Genomic DNA, 16,209 nt, shown 5'->3' with positions numbered 1-16,209 from the left:
GCTTGATAGCTCGTTTCCTTTTAGTGCTGAATAATATTCCATTATCTGTATACACCAGATTTTATTTATCCATTTACCTACTGAAAGACATCTTGGTTGCTTCCAAGTTTTGGTCATTATGAATAAAACTGCTATTAACATCTGTGTGCAGGTTTCTGTATAGACATAGGTTTTCAACTCCTTTGGGTAAATATTGAAGAGCATGGTTACTTAATTGTATGGTAAGAGCATTTTAAGGTTTTGTAAGACATTGCCAAACTGTCTTCCAAAGTAGCTGTACCATTTTGCATTCCCACCGGCAGTGGATCAGAATTCCTGATGTTCCACATCCTCACTAACACTTGGTGTTGTCAATGTTCTGGACTTTGGACACTCTGATAGGTATGAGGTGGTATCTTATTATTTTTTAAATTATTTAACAGTCCATTCCTTGTCTGTATTTGTTCTTATATTCTGTTTGGTTTAGTCTTCATGTCTGAAATGATTTTTACTTTTTTTAAAAAGATAAAATTTTTATTTTAGAACAATTTGAGATGTACAGAGAAATTAAGAAGATAGTATAGAGAGTTCTTATAAGCCCCATACCAATTTTCCCCATTATTAATGTATTATGTTAATTTATATACTTATTATAGCTAATGGGCCAATAATGATATGGTATTATTATTAACTAAAGTCCATAATCTATGTTCTAATGTGCTTTTTCTGTTCCAGAATCCACTCCAGGATACCATATTACAATTAATTTGCATTTCCTTGATAACCTATGATATGGAGCATCTTTTCATATGTTATTTTCCACTTATACATCTTCTCTGGTGAGGTATCTGTTAAGATCTTTGGCTCGTTTTTGAACCTGATTGTTTGTTATCTTATCTTCTGTTGAGTTTTAAAGAGTTTGTTGTATATTTTGGATAACAGTCCCTTATAATATGTGTCTTTTGAAAATATTTTCTCCCAATCTGTGGCTTGTCTTCTAATTTTTTTGACATTGTCTTTCACAGAATAGAAGTTTTTCATTTTAATGAAATCTAGTTTTTGAATTATTTCCTTCATGGATGAGGACTTTGGCAACATATCTGAAAAGCTGTCACCATACCCAAGATCATCTAGGTTTTCTCTTATGTTATCTTCTAAAAGCTTTATGGTTTTGTATTTTACATTTAGATCTATGATCTACTTTGAGTTAATTTTTATAAAGACTGTAAGGTCTGTATTACAGAGTGATTTGTTGACAAGATTGTATTGCCTTTGCTCCATTGTCAAAGGCTACCAGACTATATTTGTGTGGATCTATTTTTAGGCTCTCTATTCCGTTCCATTATTTTTTTGTCTGTTCCTTCATCAATATCACACTGTCTTGACTACTGTAGCTTTATGGTTAAGTCTTGAGGTTAGGTAGTGTCAATTCTCTCAGTCTGTACTTCTCCCTCAGTATTGTGTTGGCTGTTGTGTGTCTTTTGCCTTCTTATAACTTTAGAATGAGTTTGTTGATATCCACAAAATAGCTTGCTGGGATTTTTATTTGCATTGCATTGAGTCTATAGATCACACTGGGAAGAACTGCTATCTTGACAATTTGAGTATTCTTATTCATAAACATGGAATATCTCCATTTATTTAGTTATTCTTTGATATATTTTGTCAAAGTTTTATCATTTTCTACATATAGAACTTATATATATATTTTGTTACACTTATATGTAAGTATTTCATTTTTGGGGGACCTAAATTGATGCATTTTGTTTTCAATTTCAAATTCGCCTTGTTTATTTCTGGTATATAGGGAAATGATTGCCTTTTGTATATTAACGTTCTTTCCTGCAACCTTTCTATTAATATAATTGCTTGTTAGTCCCAGAAGGTCTTTTTCAAAAAAACCTTTGTATTTTCTACAAAGACAAATCATTTACATGATTTATATCCAAAGACAGCTTTATTTTTTCCTTCCAAATCTGTATACCTTTTATATTCTTTTTTGTCTTATTGTATTAGCTAAGACTTCTAGTGCACTATTAAAAAGAAGTGGTGAGAGGGGACATTTTTGCCTTGTTTCTGATCATAGTAGGAAAGCTTTGAGTTTCTCATGAAGTATGACATTAGCTGTAGTATTTTTGTAGATGCTCTTTAACAGACTGACAAAGTTACCTTCAGTCGTAGTGTACTGAGTGTTTTTATCATGACGTGGTATTGGATTTTGTCAAATGCCTTTTCTGTATTGATATGATCATGTGATATTTTTAGCTTGTTGATGTGATGAATTACATGAATTAATTTTTGAATTTTGGACCAGATTTTAGCATTGCATACATGGGATAAACTCCACTCAGAATGGTGTATAATTCTGCTTATACACGTGGAATTCAATTTGCTAATATTTTGTTGAGGATTTTTGCACCTGTGTTTTTGAGAGATATAGGTCTGTAGTTTCCTTTTGTTCTGATGCCTTTAGTTTTGTAGGATGATGTTGGCCTCGTAAAATTAGTTACGAAGTAGTCCCTGTACTTTTATCTTCTACAAGAGATTATAGAGAACTGGTATAATTTCTTCTTTAAATATTTGGTAGAATTCACCAGCAAACCCATCTGAAACTGGTGCTGTCTTTTTTGGAAGATTATTTAATTGTTGACTCAATTTCTTTGATAGATGTAGGACCATTAACAGTCTATTTTTCCTTGAGTTTTGGCAGATGGTGTCTTTCAGGAAATTGGCCCATGCCATCTGTGTTGTCAAATTTGTGGGTATATAGTTATTTATACTATTCCTTTATTATCCTGTTAATGTTCATGTGATCTGTAGTGATGTCCCTATCTCATTTCTGATTATTAGTAATTTGTGTCCTCTCTGTTTTTTTCTTGGTTAGCCTGGCTAGAGGCTTATCAATTTTATAGATCTTTTTAAAAAACCAGCTTTTCATTTTATTGATTTTCTCTTGATTTCCTGTTTTCAATTTTATTGATTTCTTCTTCTTTTCCTCTCCAATGCTATAAACACCTCTCTCTAAGCACCAGTTTCACATCCCACAAATTTTGATAAGAAGTGTTTTCACTTTCATTTAGTTCAAAATATTTTAAAATTTCTACTAAGGTTTTTTCTTTGACTCATGTTGTTTAGAAGTGAGTTTAATCGCCACATATTTTGGCATTTTTTAGTCGTCTTTCTGTTATTTATTTCGACTTTGATTCCATTGTGGTCTGAGAGCAGACATTATATGATTTCTATTTTTTTTTAATATTAAGGTGTATTTTCTGACCCCAGATGTGGTCTATTTGGTAAATATTTCTTGGAGCTTCATCAAACAACAGCAAAATATACAAATTCCTGTAGATGTCAATTATACCAGTTGAATGATGGTGTTCCTGAATTCACTTATGCCCCACTGATTTTCTGTCTGCTGAATCTGTCCACTTATGATAAAGGGGGTTTGAAGTGTTCAGCTATGATAGTGGATTCACCTATTTCTCCTTGCAGTTTTTTTGTTTTGTTTTGTTTTTTGTTTGTTTGAGACGGAGTTTCACTGTTGTCACCCAGGCCGGAGTGCAATGGCACTATCTCGGCTCAGTGTAACCTCTGCCTCCCGGGTTCAAGCGATTCTCCTGCCTCAGCCTCCCAAGTATCTGGGATTACAGGTACCCACGACCACACCCAGCTAATTTTTGTATTTTTAGTAGAGACGGGGTTTCACCATGTTGGCCAGGTTGGTCTGGAACTCCTGACCTCAAATGATCCACCCACCTCGGCCTCCCAAAGTGCTGGGATTACAGGTGTGAGCCACCGTGCCCAGCCTCTCCTTGCAGTTCTATCAGTTTTTGCCTCATGCATTTTGACACCATTGTTAGCCACATACACATTAAAGATTTTTATGTCTTCTTGGAGAACTGGCCCCTTTATCATTATCATAATATCCTTCTTTGTCTCTGATAACTTTCCTTCGTTTGAAGTCTGCTCTGTTTGAAATTAACTTAGCTAGTTCTGCTTTCTTTTTTATTTTATTTTATTATTATTATACTTTAAGTTTTAGGGTACATGTGCACAATGTGCAGGTTAGTTACATATGTATATATGTGCCATGCTGGTGTGCTGCACCCATTAACTCGTCATTTAGCATTAGGTATATCTTCTAATGCTGTCCCTCCCCCCTCCTCTCCACCCCACAACAGTCCCCAGAGTGTGATGTTCCCCTTCCTGTGTCCATGTGTTCTCATTGTTCAGTTCCCACCTGTGAGTGAGAATATGCGGTGTTTGGTTTTTTGTTCTTGTGATAGTTTACTGAGAATGATGATTTCCAATTTCATCCATGTCTCTACAAAGGACATGAACTCATTTTTTATGGCTGCATAGTATTCCATGGTGTATATGTGCCACATTTTCTTAGTCCAGTCTACCATTGTTGGACATTTGGGTTGGTTCCAAGTCTTTGCTATTGTGAATAGTGCTGCAATAAACATACGTGTGCATGTGTCTTTATAGGAGCATGATTTATAGTCCTTTGGGTATATACCCAGTAATGGGATGGCTGGGTCAGATGGTATTTCTAGTTCTAGATCCCTGAGGAATCACCACACTGACTTCCACAATGGTTGAACTAGTTTACAGTCCCACCAACAGTGTAAAGTGTTCCTATTTCTCCACATCCTCTCCAGCACCTGTTGTTTCCTGACTTTTTAATGATTGCCATTCTAACTGGTGTGAGATGGTATCTCATTGTGGTTTTGATTTGCATTTCTCTGATGGCCAGTGATGGTGAACATTTTTTCATGTGTTTTTTGGCTGCATAAATGTCTTCTTTTGAGAATTGTCTGTTCATGTCCTTTGCCCAATTTTTGATGGGGTTGTTTGTTTTTTCTTGTAAATTTGTTGGAGTTCATTGTAGATTCTGGATATTAGCCCTTTGTCAGATGAGTAGGTTGCAAAAATTTTCTCCCATTTTGTAGGTTGCCTGTCTAAAACACCAAAAGCAATGGCAACACCAAAAGCAATGGCAACAAAAGCCAAAATTGACAAATGGGATCTAATTAAACTAAAGAGCTTCTGCACAGCAAAAGAAACTACTTTCTTTTGAACAGGCTTTCTTTTGATTAACGTTAACGTTAGCATTGTATATATATTGTTCTTTATTTGTTTACTTTTTTCTAACAGTGTCTTAATATCTAAAGTAAATTTCTTGTATAATACATCCGGTTGGGTCTTGTTTTTGACCTACTCTGACAATGTCTGTCTCTCAATTGGTATACTAAGACCACTGATTTTCAAAATGATGAAAGATATAGTTGGATTAATATCTACTGTAATTATTACTGTTTTATATTTGTTGACTTTGCTGTTTGTTCCTATTTTTGTCTTTTACTCTCTTTTTTCCTTCTGTGGTTTTCTTTTTTCTTTTTTTTGAGACAGAGGCTCGCTCTGTCGCCCAGGCTGGAGTGCAGTGGTGTGATCTTGCTCACTGCAAGCTCTGCCTCCCGGGTTCACACCATTCTCCTGCCTCAGCCTCCCTGGTAGCTGGGACTACAGGCGCCTGCCACCATGCCCGGCTAATTTTTTTTGTTTTTTTTTTAATAGAGACAGGGTTTCACCGTGTTAGCCAGGATGGTCTCGATCTCATGACCTCGTGATCCGCCCACCTCAGCCTCCCAAAGTGCCGGGATTACAGGTGTGAGCCACCGTTCCCGGCCCGTTTTGTGGTTTTAAACTGTACATTTTATATTATTCCACTTTCTTCCCTTTCTCAGCATATCAGTAATACTTTTTTGTACTTTTTCAAGTTGTTGCTGTAGCATTTGCAATTTATAATCACAACTAATCTAAGTTTACTGTCAAATAACGCTATACTACTTCACAGGTAGTGTGGGTACCTTATAATAACAAAATAATTCTTATTTCTCCCTGTTATCCCTCCTAAGCCTATATATAATAAGATGTATACATAAGCATACATAGTTAAATACATTGTTGCTATTATTATTTTGGACAAACTGTTATCTGTTAGATCTGTTAAGTACAGGAAAAATGAAAGTTTTTACTTTATCTCCACTTACTCTTTCCTCATTGTTCTTTATGCAGATCTCAGTTTCTGACCTATGTTATGTTACTTCTTTCTGAATAACTTCTTTTAACATTTCTTGCAAGGCAGTTCTACTGACAACAAATTTCCTCAATTTTTGTGTTTCTGAGAAAGTATTTATTCTTCACTTTTGAAGGATAATTTCACAGGCTACAGAATTCAGATTAGTGGCTCCTTTCTCTCAACACTTTAAGTATTTCACTTTATTCTCTTTTTGCTTTTAAGGTTTCTGAGAAGAAAGATGTTATTCTATTGGTACTCTATAGGGTTTTAATTTTTTTTCCTCCCTCTGATTTCTCTCAGGACTTTTTCTTTCTTTTTGATATTTTTATAATTTGGAAATAATATGTCCAGGTGTAGTTGATTTTTGTTTGTTGGTTGGCTCGTTGCGTTTCTTTCTTTTTTTTTTAATTTTTTTTATTTTGACATTTATCCTGCTTGGTATTCTCTGAGCTATCTGAATTTTTGGCTTGGTTTCTGAAATTATTTTGGAGAAATTGTCAGTTATTAGTCTAAAATACTTTTTCTTTCCTTTATCTTTTTCTTTTCCTTTTGGTATTTTTATTACACATACATTAGATTTTTCTGTAGTTGTCCCACAGTCCTTAGATATTCGGTTCTGGTTTGGGGTTTTTCAGTCTTTATTTTTTTTTACTTTTCTGTTTTGGAGGTTTCTATTGGTATATCCTCAAGCATGAAAATTCTTTTCTCAGCTGTATTTGTTCTACTAATAAGCCTATTAAGGACATTCTTTATTTGTGTTATAGTGTTTTTGATCTCTAGAATTTCTTTTAGTTCCTTCTTAGGATTTCTGTCTGTGTGCTTACATTGTCCATGTGTTTTTGCATGCTGTTTACTGTATCCATTAAGGCCTTTAAACTATTAACCACACTTGTTTTAAATCCTGTTTAAATCCTGGTTTTAAATCCTTCTGATGCTTGTTCTGTCTTTTCAAGTTGTGTTTTTTGCCTTTTAGTATGCTTGGTAATTTTTTTTTTTTTGATAGCTGGACATAACATACCAGATATATGGAATTGTTGTAACTAGATCTTTAGTAATGTGATGGTAAGGTGTAAGGGGAGGAAAAGTGTTCTATAGTCTTGAGATTAGGTCTTTTAGCGACCCCAGGCCTCTGGGTTGTGAATTTCGCAAGTGTTTCTCAATATTTGTCTTCTTTCTTAGATAGGACAGCATGGCTACCATCGGATAGAGTTGAATATTTCCCTTCTCCCATGTGGAAGGCTAGAGCTGGCTGGAGTTGGGTATTTCTCTTCTCTCAGGTCATTTAGGCTTTGATCGTATCCCAGCAGGTTTCATTCTGGTTAACTAGTTTCTCCTGAGGACAGGCCTTGTTAAAAGAACAGAGTGCTCTAGCATATTTCAATTTTTTTTTTTCTCCTCTCCCTGCAGGAAGCTGGATGGGATTTTCTCAAGTACTTACCCTAAGAAGAATCTGGTCAAGCTCCTGGAGGCAAAACTCAGAAAAATACGACAGCCTCCCACGACTAGGTCCTTCTGGAATTTTTAACTCTCAGACTTGCTCACATAGAGCCTCTAGCAATTTGTTAATTACAGCTCAGATTTTTTTTCAACTCAGGCTATGGTTCCTGCAGTGATCTCCACTTGTAAGTTTCCTGGTAAGCTTGAGTCTCTGTATTTGCCTATCTCTCTAATCTTAGGAAGAGTGTTTTGTCCTATGTCTCAACCTTTCTTATCAATCTAAGAGGAGTTACTGAAATCCAGAATTCTTAGTGGCCATTATTTTTAACTTCCTTAATAAGAATCATTAAATAAGAATATAAGAATACCTTGCTTAGTATTAATATATACATTCAATAAGGACAGGCCCAGTGGAAGGAAGGGCCCTATTGATAGAGCTCTCAGAGGTGACGTTGTGGAGTTTAAAGGGACTTGGATTGACCTAGAAGGATGCGCAAGCTTTAGATAGAGAAGATGGGTGGTTTTTCATTTAGAAAGTCAATTATTACTAAGTTTCCATTGTTGTGACTAAAGAGGACAAATCAGTCAAAATGCAAAGGCACTAAACTATGTCAATCATCCTTACAAGGGAGAGTTCAATTCAGTAAAAGAACTGAGGATATGAGCTATGTTTTGTTTCTTTATTTCTCCCTCTTGAATGAACAGACATTGAAATAAATAAAATACAACCAGTGATGAATGTTTTGAGCACCCGTTAATTCACAGATAAGCCACTAGTTATTGTAAGGCACTACATTATAATGTGTATACACAAATAATATAAAATATGGTTTCTTACAATATAAGAGTTTAGTGTAGTCGATAAATAAGAAATCCAAACATAAAGATAGCTAATGTTCCTGACATAACCTTCAAATGTACTGAGCCTTAAAATCTTGAAGGTTTGCTCTTTAACTCTATCTCCAAGGACCTTGAGAAAAAAATTGGAGGAGAAACAGAAAAAAGGCATTTATAAAATAAGGGAGACTTCTAGCTAGCATTCAGCCCTTAAAATAAATATTTCAGGAAGTTATATAATAAAATTGCCTAGAGTAAGGCATTCTATTAGGACTTTCTCTAAAGGTATTCGCAATTCTTTTCTGGATTTACATGGGTGAGGATTCACCGTGGCTTAATCATCTTAGTCAACTATAATGGCCTTGATTTGTGCAAGATCCAAAAGGAAAATAAGCTAGAGTCAGAGGCAAAGAATAAATCCCCCTCACAGACTAGTCCAAAAAGTTGAAAACTTTCAACTGGGAAAATGCAGACAATGATTGTAAGGTTAATGAGATGTCCTGGGTGAGCCTGCACATCTAGACGTTGGGTCAAGGGGTCTACCTGTAGAAGATAAATTAGATTCCTGCTTCAGGGCTCCACTTGGAGCACATGCTGACATTTGCATTTTGTAGTTCAAATATTCAGGAGGAACAATTCTGGGTCATGAAGCTGCCTAGGTCTTCCAGAGTAGTAGCAAAGATTCCAGGTACGTCTTGATAAATTGTGGTTACATTAACTGGTCCAAACCAGGGAGATTTGGCTGAGAGGATTCTGTGACAGCATGATCCCATCCTCTTCCATTCCTGCTTCAGAAAAGGGAATTTGACTTCTGTTTTCTCTCCTGGCTTCGACCTCCCCTACTGCATATTTTTCCTTTCCCTTCAAAAAAGGCAACTTTTTTTCAAGGAGCATAGAGATGGGATGGCATGGAGTGCACTGTATAGTTAATACAATTTATGTAATCAGGTAAAAATCATGATTTATCCACTTTAGAAACGTGTGAGGTAGCCAGGTGCGGTGCTCACACCTACAATCCCAGCACTTTGGGAGGCTGAGGCGGGCAGATCACCTGAGGTTGGGAGTTTGAGACCAGGCTGACCAACATGGAGGAACCCTGTCTCTACTAAAAATACAAAATTAGCCCAGCCTGGTGGCGCATGCCTGTTATCCTAGCTACTCAGGAAGCTGAGGCAGGAGAATCGCTTGAACCCGGGAGGCGGAGGTTGTGGTGAGCCGAGATCGCGCCATTGCACTCCAGCCTGGGGGACAAGAGCAAAACTCCATCTCAAAGAAAAGAAAAGAAACGTGTGAGGCAGTTTAGGCGATTTGTTCACACGTGTGCAGACCCTGTGTCTACGTGTCCTCATAGGTGTCCACCTCATAGGTGTTCACTGCCATAGGAGGCAGCATCCTCACCTAATGTGGCAGGAAAGTTACTCATCAGGCATTTCTGCTTCAGCCACCATGCAGGTGTTAGTGCCTTTTGTGTTTCTGTTTCTGTTTTAATACCTCATTGGTTACCTTTGTTACCTTTATGGTTTGAGGTTTAAGTGCTGTACTCATTCTAAGGGAAGAAGGAATGCATTGTAAACGTTTGACGTAGTAAAGTTTCTGTAAAGTGAAGTAAATTTAAGGGGAATTTTAAAAATTCCTGCCATCTGATGGCAATAGGGGAAGCTAGTCCTCTATTTCCAAGAAGATCATCTTATGGAGACAAACCTCCCTCGCTTTTGTAATAGCTACACTCTTCATCAAACCCAACACTAATTTTTTTGGTCAATGCTACTACTGAATCACTAAATCTATCAAATTAAGTATGCTTCTTTTTTAAATGTATTTTTGATTAATTTTTCTTTTTTTTTTTTTTTGAGACGAAGTTTTGCTCTTGTCGCCCACGCTGGAGTGCAGTGGGGCAATCTTGGCTCACTGCAACCTCTGCCTCCCGGGTTCAAGTGATTCTCCTGCCTCAGCCTCTGGAGTAGCTGGGATTACAGGTGCCTGCCACCATGCCTGGCTAATTTTTGTATTTTTAGTAGAGACAGGGTTTCACCACGTTGGCCAAGCTGGTCTTGATCTCTTGACCTCAGGTGATCCACACGCCTTGGCCTCCCAAAGTGCTGGGATTACGGGCATGAGCCACCACGCCAAGCTAAGTATGCTTCTAATTATACTTTAAGGATATATGAATATAGGCTATTATATGTTGCAATGACTGAAATCCCATAAATTCATTCTTTATCAGTACTTCTTAAAGAAAGTTTTCTTCTGGTATATGTGTTCTTAGTTCATGCATACATTTTCAAAAGCAACTCCCTTGGGTATGTCAAAGAATATGTACTCATAATTTGCAAAGTTCAAAGCTGTGGCCTGCGTTCACTTCTGTTTCCCTTGTTCTGGTGCTCAGGGCCTCTGTACAGAGATTGGTGAAGGAGATATGGCTCATATTCTTGTTATATCTTTAGGAGATTTGTCACTTTCCATTACACATAAACACTTATATATACATACATAAATATATTGCCAATAATAGTTTTTACAGTTCATTCCTTGGTATGCAATGGTTACCTTCTAAAGCCTAGAGAAAAAAAAAAAAAGGATTCCTTCATATAGTTAAGGAGAGAGATAGATGGAACTCCAATTGAATTGGCAGTTGCCATTCTAGTGACCAGATAGAGTAGACCAGGCATGTTCCTATTAGGTGTGTAACATGATTATGGAAAAGACATCAAAAATTTATCGAGGGTAAGGGCTATTTCTGTGTTTTGATGATTCTGGTATACTTAGTTATACCTGTAGCTCAGAAACACTAAACGAGTCTGTCTCCTGGTTTTGCGTCAAGCTGGAAGGCCTCCAAATAATGTTTACGTGCCAATAATCCCATGAGTGCTGTGTTGGTTCATTGGCTTCCTGGTCACTATTTGGAAACAGCTCTCTAAAGTCACCAGTGACGTCTTTGCAATCCAGACAAATGCAAGAGTTATTATTTGTTTTTTTTTAGTCCTCACTCTTCACATTTCAATAGCATTTGGCATTTCTCTTACAGCTTTTTCTCTTTTGTTGTTCTCTCTTCTCATCTAGTGTATTAAAAATGAATGTTTCTATGAAATTATTTCTATGTATTCTGCTTTTCCCTCTTGCACTTATTTTGAAGTAAGGAGATTAGAAATCAGAACTTCAGTTTTAAAAAAAGAAAATGAAATAAGGAGAGAAGAAATGTCATTGCAAATGGCAGTTAGCATTCGGTTTGACAGTGAGGAATAGAGACCTAAAATAATAGTGACTTAAACAAGAAAAAAGGCTTGTTTTTTTCTCTCATGTGAAAGTCTGAAGCCAGGCAATCTGGAGCGGTATGGAGCTCTGCTCCATACAGTCTTCAGAGATCTAGGCTCTCTCAAGCTCTCTGCTCTCATCTTATGATGCCTTGTTGCCCCTTATGTACTCATAGTCTGGGCAGAAAGGTAGACAAAGGAACAGAAAAAAAGGGCAAAGTGTGTGTGTACCATCTGTCTTTTAAGGAGGTCCTTGGGAGCTGCTTTATGGATATGTCCACTTATATCTCATTGGCCAGTACTTTGTCATCCAGTGATCCTGCTTACCTGCAAAAAAGGTCAGGAAATGTTGTCTTTATTCTGGATAGCCATATTCCCATATGAAAATTTCATTACTGTAGGAGAGGAAAATAGATATTTGTAAAGACTTTCTCCTATATTTTCTTTTACCAGTTTCAATATTTGCTTTTCATAAGTATGTGTTTTACCCATGTGCAGCTAGTTTTGTTTATTGTATTAGGTAATAAACCTAATTTGACTTTACTTTCCTATCAGGTAATTAATTATTGGAGTACCCTTTATTAATTTTCTCCCAATGACCTATAATGGCCTTTCTGACAATGTTTCCAAATATGCATGGATCTGTCTCTATACACTCTATTCCGGATTTTCCTCATCTATTGTCTTTCCTGTACCAATACCATATGACATCTTTATTGTGAGCTTAAATCATGAGAAATGGCCAATATTTGTTTCAGACCTGTAAAAAGTCAGTTTCATGTGATTCAAAATTAATGCTACAGTTTTATAATAAGCTTTGTTATAGCCAATTACTTCCCTAACTTTTCTCATTGACATTTTCTTTCTAAGGAGTATATTGATTATTATTGGCACCGTACTTTTTTAGATACACTTTAGAATTGGCTTTCTCTGTTCCAAAAAAAGAACACTTTTAGCATTTTAACTTGAATTTTGTTGAATTTATACATAATTTTGTGAGATAATGGACATCTATTTGGTATTCCATCTTCCTATCTGTGAACATGGTATACATTTACATTTATTAGGTATTCTTTGATGTTTTTCAATTAAATTTTGTAATTTTCTCAATAAATATCTTCCACATCTTCTAACATATCTTGGCACAATATTTAGTTCTATCTTATTCACATTACTATAATTATTTTACATCCTGTCATTATCTGTATTCACCCACATATTTATCAATTTATTTGCTTATCATTTCTTCTCAAATATCAATCCTACTTCGTGAACTGACCTTTTTTCTTCTTGAAAAACATTCTTCAAGTCTTCCTTTGGTGAGAAAGTGTTGCTACTAAAGTTTTCCTATTTTATTTTTTTGTCTACAAACATCTTTATTTTACTCTTGTTCTTAAATGAAAGTTTAGGCAAAGATATAATTATAGGTTGTATCTACATATAACTATATAATATCTATATATATTATATCAATCTATGTTAGATTGACCATTATCTTCCCTGAACCCTTTGGAAATGTTACTCTACTGGTGTTTCCAAGACTGCTATTGAGAATCTGCTGACAGTCTGTTACCCATTTGTGTGTGTGTCTATATATATGTATATAGACACACACGCACACACATATATATATATATATATATATAGACACACACATATATTTCTCACCAGCTGCATTTTAGGTTTTCACTTTGTCACTGGCATTTTGAAATTTCACTACCTACCATGTAATTAAGGTGTGGGGCTGAGTGTGTTGGCTCACACCTTTAATCCCAGCACTTTGGGAGGCCGAGGCTGGTGAATCACCTGAGGTCAGGAGTTCCAGACAAGCCTGGTCAACATGGTGAAACACCATCTCTACTAATTTTTGGGTGAAACACACCCCAAAATTAGCTGGGCGTGATGCCACGCACTTGTAAATCCCAGCTACTCAGGAGGCTGAGGCAGGAGAATCACTTGAGCCTGGGAGGTGGAGGTTGCGGTGAGCTGAGATTGCTCCACTGCACTCCAGCCTGGGTGACAGAACAAGAGTCTGTCTCAAAAAAATAAAAAATAAAATAAATAAATAAAGAGTGGATTTTCTTTTACTTACTTTTATTGGTGTTTGTTGTACTTTCTGAATGGAAGATACATGTCATAGAGACTGAAAAATTCAAAGCTATTATTTCTTTCTTTTTTTTAAGATAGGGTGTCACTTTTTTTTTTTTTTTTTTGAGATGGAGTCTTGCTCTGTCACCCAGGCTGGAGTTCAGTGGCATGATCTCGGCTCACTGCAACCTCTGCTGCCTGGCTTCCAGCGATTCTCCTGCCTCAGCCTCCTGTGTAGCTGGGACTATAGGCATGGGCCACCATGCCTGGCTAATTTTGCATTTTTAGTAGAGACAGGGTTTCACCATGTTGGCCAGACTTGTCTTGAACTCCTGACCTCAGGTGATCTGCCTGCCTCAGCCCCCCGAAGTGCTGGGATTACAGGTGTGAGCCACCGTGCCTGGCCATGGTTCTTTCACCCAGGCTGTAGTGCAGTGGTGCTATCTCAGCTCACTGGAACTTCTGCCTTCCAGGCTCAGGTGACCTCCTGCCTCAGCCTACCAAGTAGCTGGGGCTACAGGCATGTGCCATTGTGCCTGGCTAATTTTTTGTTTGTTTTTTATAGAGACAGGGTCTCACCATGGTGCCCAGAATAGTCTCATATGCCTAGGCTCAAGTGATTTGCATGCCTCAGTTTAACAAAGTGCTGGGATTATAGGCAGGAGCCACCACACCCAGCTTCAAAGCTATTATTTGTTTGAATGTCAACTCTTCTCTATTTCTCTGTTTTATTTTCCTTTGTAAACTCCAAATAGATGTATGTGTGTCCTGATCATTCTGTTCTCAAAGTCTCTTACACTTTTTTAAATTTCAAAGATGTTGCATTGTTTTTAGTTTCTTCAGATCTTTCTTACAAGTTCTTCAATTCTCCCTTCAGCTGTGTCTAACCCATTGTTTAACCAATCTGTTGAGTTTTGAAGTTCAAAATTTACATTGTTCATTTATACAAGTTATTTTGAGTCCTTTTTCAAATGTGCCTGGTGAATTCTTGAAAGCACCTTGCTCTATTGTTCTTATTTTTAATTATCTTTTTTGCCCCCCCCAAAATTTAAAGCATACTTTAAAATAATTTGTACCTGATTCTTCAATATTTGAAGACCGTGGGTTATTTTTCTACTGACTCTTATTTTTAGTACATTATTTAATTGAGTTTTTGATAATTTTCTATTGTATGCTTTCCTTTGGCTGATATTAATTTATAGGGATCCTAAGGAACCTAGGTTAAGAAAATGGATCTCCACACAGGATCTGTGTTTCCTTCTGCCAGGTGTCCTGGGCCACTATCAGCCTAGAAACCCTTAAACATTAATTTTGCTTGTGGTCTACTAGAAGGCAAAGATAATAAATATTCAAATCTCCAACCCATGTGAGGGCAGGCTTATCATTATGTTTTTTTTTTTTGAGGTGGAGTTTTGTTCTTTTTGCCCATCCCGGAGTGTAATGGCGCAATCATGGCTCACTGCAACCTCTGCCTCCCAGATTCAAGTGATTCTTCTGCCTCAGCCTACTGAGTAGCTGGGATTACAGGTGTGTGCCACCATACCCGGCCTCATTATGAATTTTTAAGGGAGGCTCATTTTTTCTTTCTACCAAGACCTAAGGCAAACTGATTCTTCTGTTCCTCTCTTTCCCAGCAGATGAAATCTTTTCTGGCTTACATTTTTTTTTATTGAGGGAATATCGCTTCAAGTAACCCAACTTTCTCCAGAAGGCTCAGATTTGACTTATTACCTTGAGTCAGACTGAAGGCTTTCTCACTTTCCCTGGTTGTAAACATTAAAAAACCCAAGCATCTAGATTCCTGCTCTCAGGAGATGCCCTTGGACAGTCTGTAAGTTTAGCATTTGCTCACACTAAGTTTCAGGCTCTTTTTAGCCTTTTTGAACCGTGAACTTCTTTCACTTTCTTTGTTGCTCATTAATGCATTTTAAAGTCTGTTTATTTTATTGTATCCAGAATTTCTTAGGGTTTATGGTAGGTTTTTCCTAGAATATGTAGCCAATTATATTGTCAAATGCTGGTTTTCCTTTCTTTGGAATGGTATCAATTCCTAATGATGAGCATCATCAATACTATGCTTATGACAGTGAATCCTACTCCATACCTTCAGACTTCAACTCTCATCTACTTTCTACTTCCCAAGGCATTTGGAAATATGAACTAGCATCTTCAATATTTTATTAGCTGTTAAAGCTCTCAAGGTGTCCAAAATAAAATTTATCTTCTTCCACAAATTGATTCTCCCATTAAACATTGCTATTTTGTTATTATAACGTCAATATTATTCCTAGTTTTTTCATATGTAAACCTTGAAAACACTAGAAATGATTACTGAACTTTAATATATTTCATGCAATCTGTCACTGACTCTTCTTTGTCCCAATGCCTGTATTATAAATGATCATTTCTAATTCCCACCCAGAATACAAGGTCCTAACTACCTCAATTAGGATTAATTCCATATAATTTTAATGCAACTAGTAGATATCGATCATCTGCTTTGTGAAAGGTAATATGCAAGCTGCTACAGAT

This window comes from Pongo pygmaeus, chromosome 15 (assembly GCF_028885625.2).
Source record: "Pongo pygmaeus isolate AG05252 chromosome 15, NHGRI_mPonPyg2-v2.0_pri, whole genome shotgun sequence".
NCBI lineage: Eukaryota > Metazoa > Chordata > Mammalia > Primates > Hominidae > Pongo > Pongo pygmaeus.
This window is presented reverse-complemented; position numbering follows the sequence as displayed.